General features: G+C 45.6%; 1 pseudogene; it reads left to right on the forward strand.

The window, feature by feature from the left end:
* The window catches only part of LOC125525393, a 98,422-nt pseudogene extending 86,511 nt beyond the window's left edge, over window positions 1-11,911 (forward strand).
* Window positions 11,912-12,160: the final 249 nt, after the last annotated feature.

Consider the following 12,160-nt stretch of genomic DNA (forward strand, 5'->3'; position numbering starts at 1 on the left):
ATAAGTTCATTGTAGTGTCCATTGATGATATTCTGGTCTACTCGAAGAATGAAGAAGAACATAAAGAACATTTGCGTTTGGTACTTGGCAAGCTCAGGGAACATCAGTTATATGCCAAGTTCAGCAAGTGTGAGTTTTGGCTGAAGGAAGTTGGATTTCTTGGACATGTTATATCCGGAGAAGGAATAGCAGTAGACCCCACTAAGGTTGTCACCGTGACAAATTGGGAATCACCCACGACAGTTGGAGAGATCCGGAGTTTTCTTGGACTCGCAGGATACTACCGGAGGTTCATTGAGAATTTCTCAAAGATTGCAAAGCCCATGACAGAGTTGTTAAAGAAGGACACCAAGTTCAATTGGACTGAGAAATGTGAGGCCAGTTTTCAGGAGTTGAAGAGACGCTTGGTTACATCACCAGTGTTGATTCTACCAGATCAACGCAAAGATTATGAAGTGTATTGCGACGCTTCTCATCGGGGACTTGGAGCCGTACTTATGCAGGAGGGAAGAGTTGTTTCATATGCCTCACGACAGCTTAAACCCCATGAGTTAAACTATGCTATGCACGATTTGGAGTTAGCAGCCGTAGTGCATGCGTTGAAGACATGGAGACATTTTCTCATCGAAACCATTGTGAGGTATACACGGATCACAAGAGTTTGAAGTATATCTTCACGCAGAAGGAGTTAAATCTCAGGCAGAGGAGATGGTTAGAACTCATTAAGGATTATAATATGAGATTGCATTATCATCCAGGAAAGGCTAACATAGTAGCCGATGCGTTGAGCCGTAAGAGTCATGTAAATACCCTCATGACCGAAGAATTACCCAAGGAGTTAGCAGAAGACCTTCGCAAGCTATGTTTGGAGATAGTTCTGAGAGGCTATGTAGCAGCATTGGAGATTCAGTCTACCTTGATGGATAAGATCAGAGAAGCTCAGAAGACGGAGAAGGAGATTCTCGCGATAAAGGAAAGGATGAGCAAAGGAAAAGCCAAGGGATTTTGTGAGGATGAGCACGACACTTTATGGTTTGAGGACCGCGTATATGTGCCAAATGATCAGGAGATCAGGAAGTTGATTCTGCAAGAAGCCCATGATTCGCCATATTCGATTCACCCAGGAAATACCAAGATGTATCTGGATTTGAAGGACAGTTTCTGGTGGACTGGTATGAAGAAGGATATTGTGGAGTACGTAGCAGTTTGTGATGTATGTCAGAGAGTGAAGGCAGAGCATCAGAAGCCAGCATGTTTGCTACAGCCATTGCCTATACCCGAATGGAAGTGGGATAAACTAGGCATGGATTTTATCACGGGATTGCCCAGGACTCGTTCAGGCTATGACTCGATATGGGTTGTAGTCGATCGATTGACGAAAGTAGCTCATTTCATACCAGTAAAGACCACTTACACCAGTGCTAAGTTGGCAAAGATATATATGACCAGGATCATCTGTCTGCATGGAGTTCCGAGGAACATTGTATCAGATAGAGGAACCCAGTTTACTTCAAAGTTTTGGAATCAGTTGCATGAAACTTTGGAAACTAGACTAGAGTTCAGTACAGCTTTTCACCCGCAAAAAGATGGACAGACTGAAAGAGTAAATCAGAGTCTGGAGGACATGTTGAGAGCTTGTGCGCTAGACTATGGATCTAGTTGGGACGATAATTTGCCTTATGCAGAGTTCTCTTATAACAACAATTATCAAGCCAGTTTGAAGATGGCCCCTTTCGAAGCACGATACGGAAGGGGGTGCAGAACACCATTATTATGGGACGAAGTTGGAGACCGACAGTTGTTTGGACCAGATTTGATTAAAGAGTCTGAAGAGAAGGTTAAGCTGATTCGTGATAGACTCAAGGTAGCCCAATCCAGGCAGAAGAGTTATGCGGATTCGAAACGCAAGGAGACAGTCTACGAAGTCAGAGACAGAGTGTATCTTCGAGTATCACCACTCCGAGGAGTGAAGCACTTTGGAGTTAAGGGAAAGTTAGCACCACGTTTTGTGGGACCATACAGAGTTTTGGAACGTATGGGAGAAGTTGCTTACAAGTTTGAATTACCCGAAGGATTGTTTGGAGTTCACGATGTGTTCCACGTTTCTCAGTTGAAGAAGTGCCACGCGGAGATGGCTGAAATTCCTCTGAGAGATACAGTGCCGCTAGAATCGATACGGTTGGATAGTGATTTGACATATGAGGAGAAACCAGTTGAGATACTCGACTTTGCCAGCCGAGTTACGCGCAACAAGGTTATCAAGTTTTGCAAGGTTCAGTGGAGTCACCATACCGAGGTTGAAGCCACTTGGGAACGAGAGGAAGACTTACGGAAGGATCACTCTCACCTATTTTTTAGCCAACCCGAATCTCGAGGGCGAGATTCATCTTAAGGGGGTAGGTTTGTAACATCCCAAATTTTCAATTTGGAATGTCATGCATTAGATCATCATTGTATATCATATTTTATTGCATTTTGGTTGATCCTAGAAATTCTACGCAACTCAACGACCCACGGAGAGAGTTGGGGATTTCGTTGTTTTCATATTTGAGTTTTTCTTGAATTTTGAAAAGAGTATCGTTTGATTTTAATTATTTTTCTCTAAAATATTTCTTTTATTAAAAATAAAAGAGAGAGAGTATAAAATGACTTCCTCAAAATAAAGAAATATCAGAGATTTAATTTTAAAATCAAATAAGATTTTTATGCTGAGTTTTATCGTTATTTTATTTGAATTAGGAAAAATATGTGTTTTTCAAAATTGCATTTTAGGCCAAAATAAATGTTCACCTTGTCCGGCTTACGTTTAGAGGACGAGGAAAATTTATTTCGGGATTTTTTGAGTATGTTTAGTATTTATTTTCTTTCTTTTTCTGTGCGTCAAAATTATTTAAAAAAAGGTCAAACCGACTTAGGGCCGTTTCGGCCAGGACTCTTGGGACCGGCCCCCTTTATAAGCCGCACCCCCGCAGCCCACCAGCCCCGCCACCCAAACCCTAACCCTAAGCCGCGCCGCCGCCGCCCGCGCCACACGCCGCCGCGCCGTCCCGCTGTCGACCCGCCGCCCTCGCCGGACGTGCCGGAGGTAGCCGCCGCCGGTTTTCTTTGGAAAACCGTACGGTTTATTTTTTTAGATCCGCGGTTTATTTATTTATTTAGATCGGTTTTTTTGGCTTATTTATTTAGCGGATGTTCGTCCGTACGTTCGTTTTTACGAACGGTTTTCACCGTTTAGCCGCAGACAGCGAACGTTTGTTCATTAGACTGTTCGTCAGTTTTTCTTTTTCTCGGATTTTCCGCGATTATTTTCGATCGCGATTTCTGATCCGATTTCGTTCTAGTATAACTTTTCGCTCGTTTATCGGAATCAGGCAATTCAAGCGCCTAGAGTTTTATCTCGAAACCCTCTTTCCGTTTAACCAACTTAAACAAGTTTTTGCTATTGTAAAATTTGACTTTAGTCCAGATTAGTAAACGAAGCTTGTTTCCCTCGCCGTTTAAGTTTTGTTGCTTCGTTTGATTTGATTCTTTTTACAAACCAGAGTTCTTAAGTTGAACTTTCTGGTTAGATCTCCTATTTGAGTTTATCTGTGCTTTTGCTTGATTGCTTATTGTATGCTTGTTTGATTGCGATAGAGTACCCGGAGTGCGAAGCGTGCTACATCGAGTCTCTAGGTTTCGCGGATCATCAGCAAGGCAAGTAACACATTGATCATACTCCTTCCATACCCAGTTTTTATGCATTAGTTCCAATCCTCAAACATTGCATGATTAGGATGTGATTAACATGTGGGACGGGAAGTAGTTGATGAGGTAGAACCTATTGCCCTGTTATATTCAAATCTTGGGAGTTACTTCTACGTTGCTTATATTGCTATGCTATGCTCATAGACGTGGATTAGGTTTGAGTGTATTCATGACAGATGTGAGATTGTTAAATTAATGGTTAACTTAAGGTGGCAACTTTAATACACATCTGGGTGGATTGAGGCACCTGGGGAACCCAGTGATTGCCTGTACTTTTGGAAATCCCAGGGTACCGTGTGATTCTCCTATGGACCGCCACCCAGACTCAAAGGGATCATAAGATTTTCCATATTGGAAACTTCCGTGTGCAGCCACATGCCATTATGGACTCTGGCATAGTTGAGTAAGTTGTGGGAAACCTTTCCATGGTGGGCTAGAAGATGTAGGGGATTGTAGGTGTACTGGCCTATCTATCGGTTAAGGGGGCCTCTTCGGAAATACTGTGTCTCGGTCATCCGTTTGTCAAACATTATGTAGTGCGAGAATTCCAACGGAGGAGATCGAGTCTTGTGGGAAAAAGTGCACAAACCTCTCCAGAGTGTACAAACTAATCATGGTTAGTCGTGTCCCCGGTTATGGACATCTTGAGTATCTGGTTCTTGGATTATCATGTGGATCTTATCAATCTTAATATAATTTGATTGGGTTTAATGATGATTACTTTTAATTGGATTGAGTTGGGTGAACCTTCTCAATGTTTACTAACCACCATGATAGTTAAATAAAATTTATTTCTTTGCAGTAGGGAAAATTGGTTTTTCGCAAAACATTTAACCTTATAGCCTCCACCAGCCATATATGCATGCAGTGATAACATTATTCTGTTCGTTACTCTCTTGTGTTACATTGCCAGCATATACCATGTGCTGACCCGTTTTCGGGCTGCAACATATCATGTTGCAGACTTTTCAGACGACGAGTAAGGAGCCCTAGGTCGTGGTCTTTCACTCAGTGATGCCGCAACGTATCATGTTGCAGACTTTTCAGACGACGAGTAAGGAGCCCTAGGTCGTGGTCTTTCACTCAGTGATGCCGTTGGAGTTGATGAACTCACTTTATCTTCCAAGCCTTCCGCTGTTATCGTATTAGATGGCCTTAAGCCATATTTATTGTAATAAGTTCTCTTTTGAGACATTCGATGTAATAAGTGTGTGATTGCTACTCTGTTATAAATCTTTCGAGTAATGTGTGTATCAGCATTACCGATCCAGGGATGACACTATGCATAGAGATCAGACTGTTTGAGGTCTAGTCGCTATAGCCTGCTCCTTCGTCAACCCGGCCGCGAACCCCATACACGTCTTCCTCGGCTTCACGCTGCTGCTCCTCGGCGTCTTCCTGCTCACGTTCTCGCCCGCCGCCCCGCCGCCTAGCAGTTCCTTTGGGTTCCCTAGGTTGGCGCCTTCCTTGCAAAAGCCGTGGTGAGCCACCGGCTCCTGTCCTCCCTGCGTGAGAATGTAAATCTGCGACTTCCCGTCTGTAGTGTGGCCGTCGTTCACTTTCAGTGTGCCTGTATTGGGATGTGATGTTACACATTGTCAGCATCACGTACTGTTCATGTTTTTTTTCAAAATTTATATTTTTTATAAATAAATAAATTGTCGCTGATGCACTTGACAGACTATCGGAAAAACAATGAACTTTCTTTGCCTCCGTGGTCCGGGTCTGTCATGATGATCAACGGTTCAGTGTACTGGTCACGTGGCTTGGGCTGCCTTATGACGTAGTAGACCGGCACATTATACAGCCAGATGGAAACAAGCGTGTCTGTCTGCCACGGTCACGGTCACTGTTCGGCTGGCGCGTGAGCTGAGCCGTGACCGTGACGTAACCGAGCCGGTCTCCTTTCCCATACAGTGTGTTTGTTTGGGGTAATTAGAGCCAGAGAATGGAATTGAAGGGGTATGAGATTTAAAATCTATTATTTGATTGGAGGGATTGGGAATTCACAAGGGAAGAGGCATGAGACTTAAGACTTCAACTCCCACCATTTTATTAACAGGGGAGAGGGTGGGAGTTGGAAGGGAATTGTTTAAGTGAGTCAATCTTAACCGTTCATCCTAACTTTTCTTGTCTAGTCCCATGTCAATTCTCATGAACCAAACAAGGAAGTATAATTTCTTCTCAAATTCCCACACATAACTCCTATCACGCATCAAACAGAGGATTGAAAATAAAATGACTTATCCCATGTCTAATCTCGACCCAACTCTGAGGTTGTTATTTATCAGATTTACTTTCTATCTAAAATTTATAAGATTGCAGTGTTTTGTTGCTTTGTTCATCTTGTTTCACACTTTTAACTTGGTGATTTAGCATGCTTGGTTTCAAGTTGCTCAATATGCATATCTATTACCAAATTTAGATTATTAGAGTCTTTGTTTCATCAATTTGTTTATCTGTTCATATACATCTCTAACTAGGCTACTTATTTCCTCTTTTGTTTGCAGATGCAGATCTTTATGAAGATCCTCACTGGCAAGACCATCACACTTGAGGTTGAGTCATCTGACACGATCGACAATGTCAAGGAAAAGATACAAGATAAGGAGGGAATCCCACCAGATCAGCAGCGGCTCATCTTTGCTGGCAAGCAGCTCGAGGACGGGCGAACACTTGCTGATTACAATATCCAGAAGGAATCCACCCTCCATTTGGTGCTCAGGCTCAGGGGTGGCATGCAAATCTTTGTGAAGACCCTCACCGACAAGACCATCACCCTCGAGGTTGAGTCTTCCGATACGATTGACAATGTCAAAGTGAAGATCCAAGACAAGGAGGGCATCCCCCCAGACCAGCAGCGGTTGATATTTGCCGGCAAGCAACTTGAGGATGGACACACTCTTGCTGATTACAACATTCAGAAAGAGTCCACCCTCCACTTGGTTCTCCGTCTCCGTGGTGGTATGCAGATCTTTGTCAAGACCTTGACTAGCAAGACCATCACCCTGGAGGTGGAATCTTCAGACACCATCGACAACGTGAAGGCAAAGATCCAGGACAAGGAGGGCATCTCCCCGACCAGCAGCGCCTGATCTTTGCTGGTAAGCAGCTCAAGGATGGTCGCACTCTGGCGGATTACAACATTCAGAAGGAGTCTACTCTCCACCTGGTGCTTCGCCTTCGTGGTGGCCAGTGAGTTCTTCGCACTCCTGGAAGTTTGATTTGAGTTCGCCTGGTGCCGTCTTGCTGGTATCCGAGTCATTATGTGTGCTTTTACTTAAAGCTTTGTAGTCCTGTGCCATTTGTGAGAACAATTGGTGCTTCCTTTAAGCAGCTTAATATCTGTTATGAAATATAAGTGATCCTGAATCTTCTTATTCCTTGATAAGCTGATTCTCGTTATCCTGTGATTACGGTTGCTTTGTGCTGGTTCTGTGATTCATAGATGTTCAGACCGTAACATTGAGGGGGATGAAAAATTTGGGACGGAGGTAGTACTTCAGAATATCTTAGTTTATACAGGTTACTTCCTCTATCAAAATAAAAAGATGCTTTTTGACAGTATGATAGTGTCAAAAAACGTATTATATTTTAATAGAGAGGGAGTATAATTATCTAAATTCGAGTGCTGTTGGTCTGAATCAACAATCGGTTGTTTTGAGGGATATTCAGAAGAGTGCAGATTTCCCCTGCAGTATATGCATGTTCAGAATGCAGATAACTTCATGCAGTACAGTGTATATCCAGACTTTTTACATGTCGTCCCTCGAATCAGTGGGTGTTCATCACCTATAGAAAAACCAAACCTTTGAATCAGTCAGCAGTATCCATCGAGTGCTGAGACGCCGCTCAGTCCAATCAGCCGCTGCGGGTCATCCCACCATCTAGTTCAAACCATGATGTACATTACACCGACCGAGCAACATGTACATACGCTACCTAACACAAATCTGCATGCATTAGTCCACACAAGATATATCTATTGAAAATCCGCTTCTGAGACCAGGCTCATCTGCACCCGCGGTGACGAAAAAAATCAAAACAAATACTGAAAAATTCAAAAAATTCCATTTTTTTGCATGATAGATAATTTGATGCGTGAGGTCTGCTCCAATTTTCAAAACATTTGGATATCTGAGCAGCTCTCGGCAAAAAAGACAAATTCGGGGTCTTCATGCAATGTTCTGACCCGATTTGTCTTTTTTGCGGAGAGCTGCTCAGATGTCCAAATGATTTGAAAATTGGAGCGTACGTAATGCACTAAATTTTCTATGATGCAAGTTTTTTTTTAATATTTTTATGATTTTTTTCAGACTAGATGCAGATGAGTCTGGGACGCTGCACTCCTATGCTAGGTAGGATTCATTCAGCATCCACGGCGATGCGTCGTTGTAACGTTAGACTTGTAAATGGCAGACAGATTCAAAGGTTATCCTGCAAATCAGGCAAATTCAAGCCACTTTTCTGGTTATCCTGTCAAACAGTAAAAATGGTGTTGAGATATGGTACATTTTAGAATGGTAAGATAACACAGGAGATTTCATTTTGTTGAAAAAATAACATGTGAGATTTCCAGACCTGAAGCAATAGGTTCCAATAGCATCCTTGATTCATCGGAGAAAACAGCACGCAGAGCTTGGATTTGTTGAGTTCAGTATAAGATGCCACTACCTGATGGTTGTTTAACAGGACATGCACTGGAAGAACCATCTGTTATACCCAATGCCACTCAAGGGAAAATACGAAAAATAAGAGGTGGTAGATAGATACTGTTTCCCGTGGGATTTGGAGAATGCATGAGACTTCTGCTAAGCTCATCATTAATCAGATGATCTTCATAGATCCTCATGGCAATAGTAATTTAATTCGTCATTCCAGGTTGCCCTACTAATCAGCCTATCTAGCCAACTAACAAAACTGAGGGGACTGACACAAGAAAACTCAGCAGGTTCAGTGGGCCACAAATTATCGAAGAAAAGAAACTGAGATCTTCTTTGAATTCAGATGAACAAGATCTTCCTTGACCCAAAGTACCATGTCGTCATATCGTATAGCCTCTCATCTCAGTTCTCCACTGATCCTTATTTGCTTTGGGTCTTTGTCAAGACCCTAAGAGCATCTCCAACAGGCGCGCTAAACAGGCGCCGCGCCACAAAATACCCCGTTTTAGCGCGCGCGCAATCTGGCGGATCGCTCCAGCGGGTGCGCAATAACCGTGCGCGCGTGGATGTGGTTCATCACGCGGTGTATTTGCGGCGCCCGCTTCCGCGCGCGGCACACTCGACGCTCGCGCTGCGCGCTCTTCTTCTCCCCCTCCAAAGCCCCGCGCGCGCCGGCGCCGGCGACCCACACCCATGGACGCACGCGCCGGCACCCCGCTCATCCCGTCCTATAGCCGCGACCCCCTCACCGCCGCCGCCGCCGCCACAAACCCTAACCCGGGTGGCGTTGGCCTCGCCGGAGCTCCTCCGATGAGCGGCCTCACGCGCGGCCTCTTCATGCCGCCGCGGATGACCTCGGCGGCGGGTGGCGTCGCGCCGGCGCCGGCCTGAGCCGCCGCCTCCTCCTCAAAGCTCCCCAATGCGGCGCGGCCAAAGAAGGGCAAGACATCGGCGAAGAAAAATAAGGCGGCGGACGGCTCCGGCACCTCCAAGGCGAAGAGGAAGAAGCTTGCGGGGCGTGCGACGGGCGCGGCCGCTGCCGAAGCGCCGGCAAGCTCACTCGTTGAGCCGGCGGCCGGCGCGCACAACATGCTCGAAGAAATTCCTCCAAGGTAAAAAAATTCAACTTTTCATTTTTTTTGTTATTTTTTGAATGCATTCGTCACATATAGATAGCTTATTTGCATTGTGCAAAAAAATTTGTAGTCTCAATGATGATGCATACATGTCAACGATGGGTGTTGGCTCCAACAATTCGCATTGGTCTCAAACCAATGACATGCATTTTGAAGACCATGAGTTCGAGGTGGACGAGGAGGGTGAGGGCATTGTCGACGCACCGAAAGGAAGAGCGGGCAATTACACCAACACCGATGACATCTTACTATGCAATACTTGGTTGCAAGTGTCGAGGGATCCATCCGTTGGAGGCGATCAAAGTAGAGATGCTTATTGGAACCGGATGAAGGAACACTTTGATGCTCGCAACGTGAGTGGAATTGACCGCTCCAACCGATCACTTAGGTCCCGGTGGTCGACAATCAACTCGGATTGTCAAAGGTGGGCGGCTTATCAAAAGGCGGTTGACAAGTTGAACCCAAGTGGCACAAATGAGGACGATAGAGTATGTGTCATTTCATCTTACATGTTGGTGCTAAACTTGCTTTGTTTTGCTTGTTGTTGGTGCTAACTTGCTTTATTTTCATGTAGTTCAACATTGCGCAAAACTTATTTAAAGAAGAGGAGAGGAAAACCAAGAAGGGGAAGATCAAGAAAGAAAGGGTGTTTACTTTGCCTCATTGCTATGATGTGTTGAAGAATGATGAGAAATGGAAGAAGCGTGAAGATTTGGATGATTTGCATTTGAGCGACAAACGGAAGCGAACAATTAAGTTGGATGATGATGATGATGAGAATGATGCATCAAGTGATGACGGCAAGAGAAGCCCTACACCCAACTCAGTTTCATACTCGAAGCCAAAGCGACCGGATGGGTGCAAGAAAGACCAAACCCAAAAGAAGAAGAGGAAAGGAGATGATGAGCTCAAAAATGCTATGGAAGCTATTGTGAAGGCAAGAAAAGAAGCCAACAGGGTGAGGAAAATGGCAAGGACCCAAAATGCCGCGGCCGAGGAGAGGAGGTTGGCGGCCGAGGAGAGGAGGGTGGCGGCTGAGGAGAGGAAGGTGGCTTTGGAGGAGAGGAAGGTGAGCAATGAGGAGCGAACTAGATTATTGGAATGGGAGAAGCACTTGTTCTTCTTGGACACAACTAACCTCAATGCGGCGCAAAAGGAGTATGTCAATCTTGCCCAACAAGAAGTCTTGATCCAAAAAAGAGCCATGGTTCGTGCAATGGGTGGCGGTGGCATCGGCGCCATGGGTGGCGGTGGCATCGGCGCCATGGGTGGCGGTGGCCTCGGCGCCATGGGTGGCTTCGGAGGTACCGTGGGCGGTTTAGGTGCAATGGGAGGCATGGCTGGCTTTGGAGCACCCCCCGACGCTATGGCCACGATGGGAGGCATGAGTTTTGCTTCTCTCATGGGAGGCATGGGTGCACCTCCGGCTGCCATGGGCGGAATGTCTTTTGATGAGCCTCCTCGCACACATTCCCATGAAGATGCCGTTGAAGATTTTGCCAACACCGTCGGAGCTTCACGTGATGCGGTGCACGATGAGGAGAGGGAGGAAGATTCATCTTCGGAGGCGGAAGAATCGTCTTCCGAAGATGAGGACGAGGACGAGGAACGATGTGTCTTTCCTTTGTGTATTGAACTTGATTTGCATTTTGAACTTGGTTGGATGAACTTGTGGGTATGATTTTAAACTTGTGGGCATGAACTTCATCAACTTGTTTGTGAAATTTTTATTGTGTTGAAAATATTCATCATTTTGTGTTGATAAATGCCATATGCAATGCACCGGCGGGTCGCACGCGTTGCTGAAACGACGCGCGCGCTGCATTTTAGCGTGGCCGCTGGAGCCAGCGCTGCGCGCCGCGCCAAACCAGCCGATGCGCGCACGGTATATGTGTTTTTTGCGCGCGGCGCGACCGGCGCCTGTTGGAGATGCTCTAGCTGGCAAGACCATCACCCTTGAGGTCGAGCCCTCTGACACGATCAACAATGTCAAGGCAAAGATACAGGACAAGCAGGGCATTCCCCAGATCAGCAGCGTCTCATCTTCGCGGGTAAGCAGCTGGAGGATGGGCGGACTGCCGGACTCTTGCTGATTATAACATCCAAAAGGAGTCGAGCCTCCGCCTTGTTCTTAGGCTGCATGGTGGCATGCAAATATTTGTGAAGACGTTGACCGGCAAGACCATCACTCTTGAGGTCAAGTCGTCCGACATGATTGACAATGTGAAGGAGGGCATCCCCGAAGACCAGCTGTTGATCTTTGCCGGCAAACAGCTTGAGGATGGGCGCACGTCTCTGGTGGATTACAACATTCAGAAAGAGTCTACTCTCCACCTTGTGCTCCGCCTTCGTGGTGGGCACTGAGTTCTTTGTGCTTTGGTAGTTTGATTTGCAAACATGTCGGTTCCTGCTGTGGCCTCTTCCCCGTCGTCTGCAATCCTGCCTTTTAGCAGTTCAGATCGTAAAGTTGGTTGCTTAGCGTGATTTCTGTTAACCATTACCTTTGTCCCAAAATTCTTGTCTACAAATCTAAGACACCCTTGAATCCGCAGAAGACGTGGTGCTGCAACCGAGGTGATGAGAAGCCTGTGTACGCTGCCCCGACAATCTCAT

This window comes from Triticum urartu, chromosome 7, assembly GCF_003073215.2.
Source record: "Triticum urartu cultivar G1812 chromosome 7, Tu2.1, whole genome shotgun sequence".
In the NCBI taxonomy this organism is placed as follows: domain Eukaryota; kingdom Viridiplantae; phylum Streptophyta; class Magnoliopsida; order Poales; family Poaceae; genus Triticum; species Triticum urartu.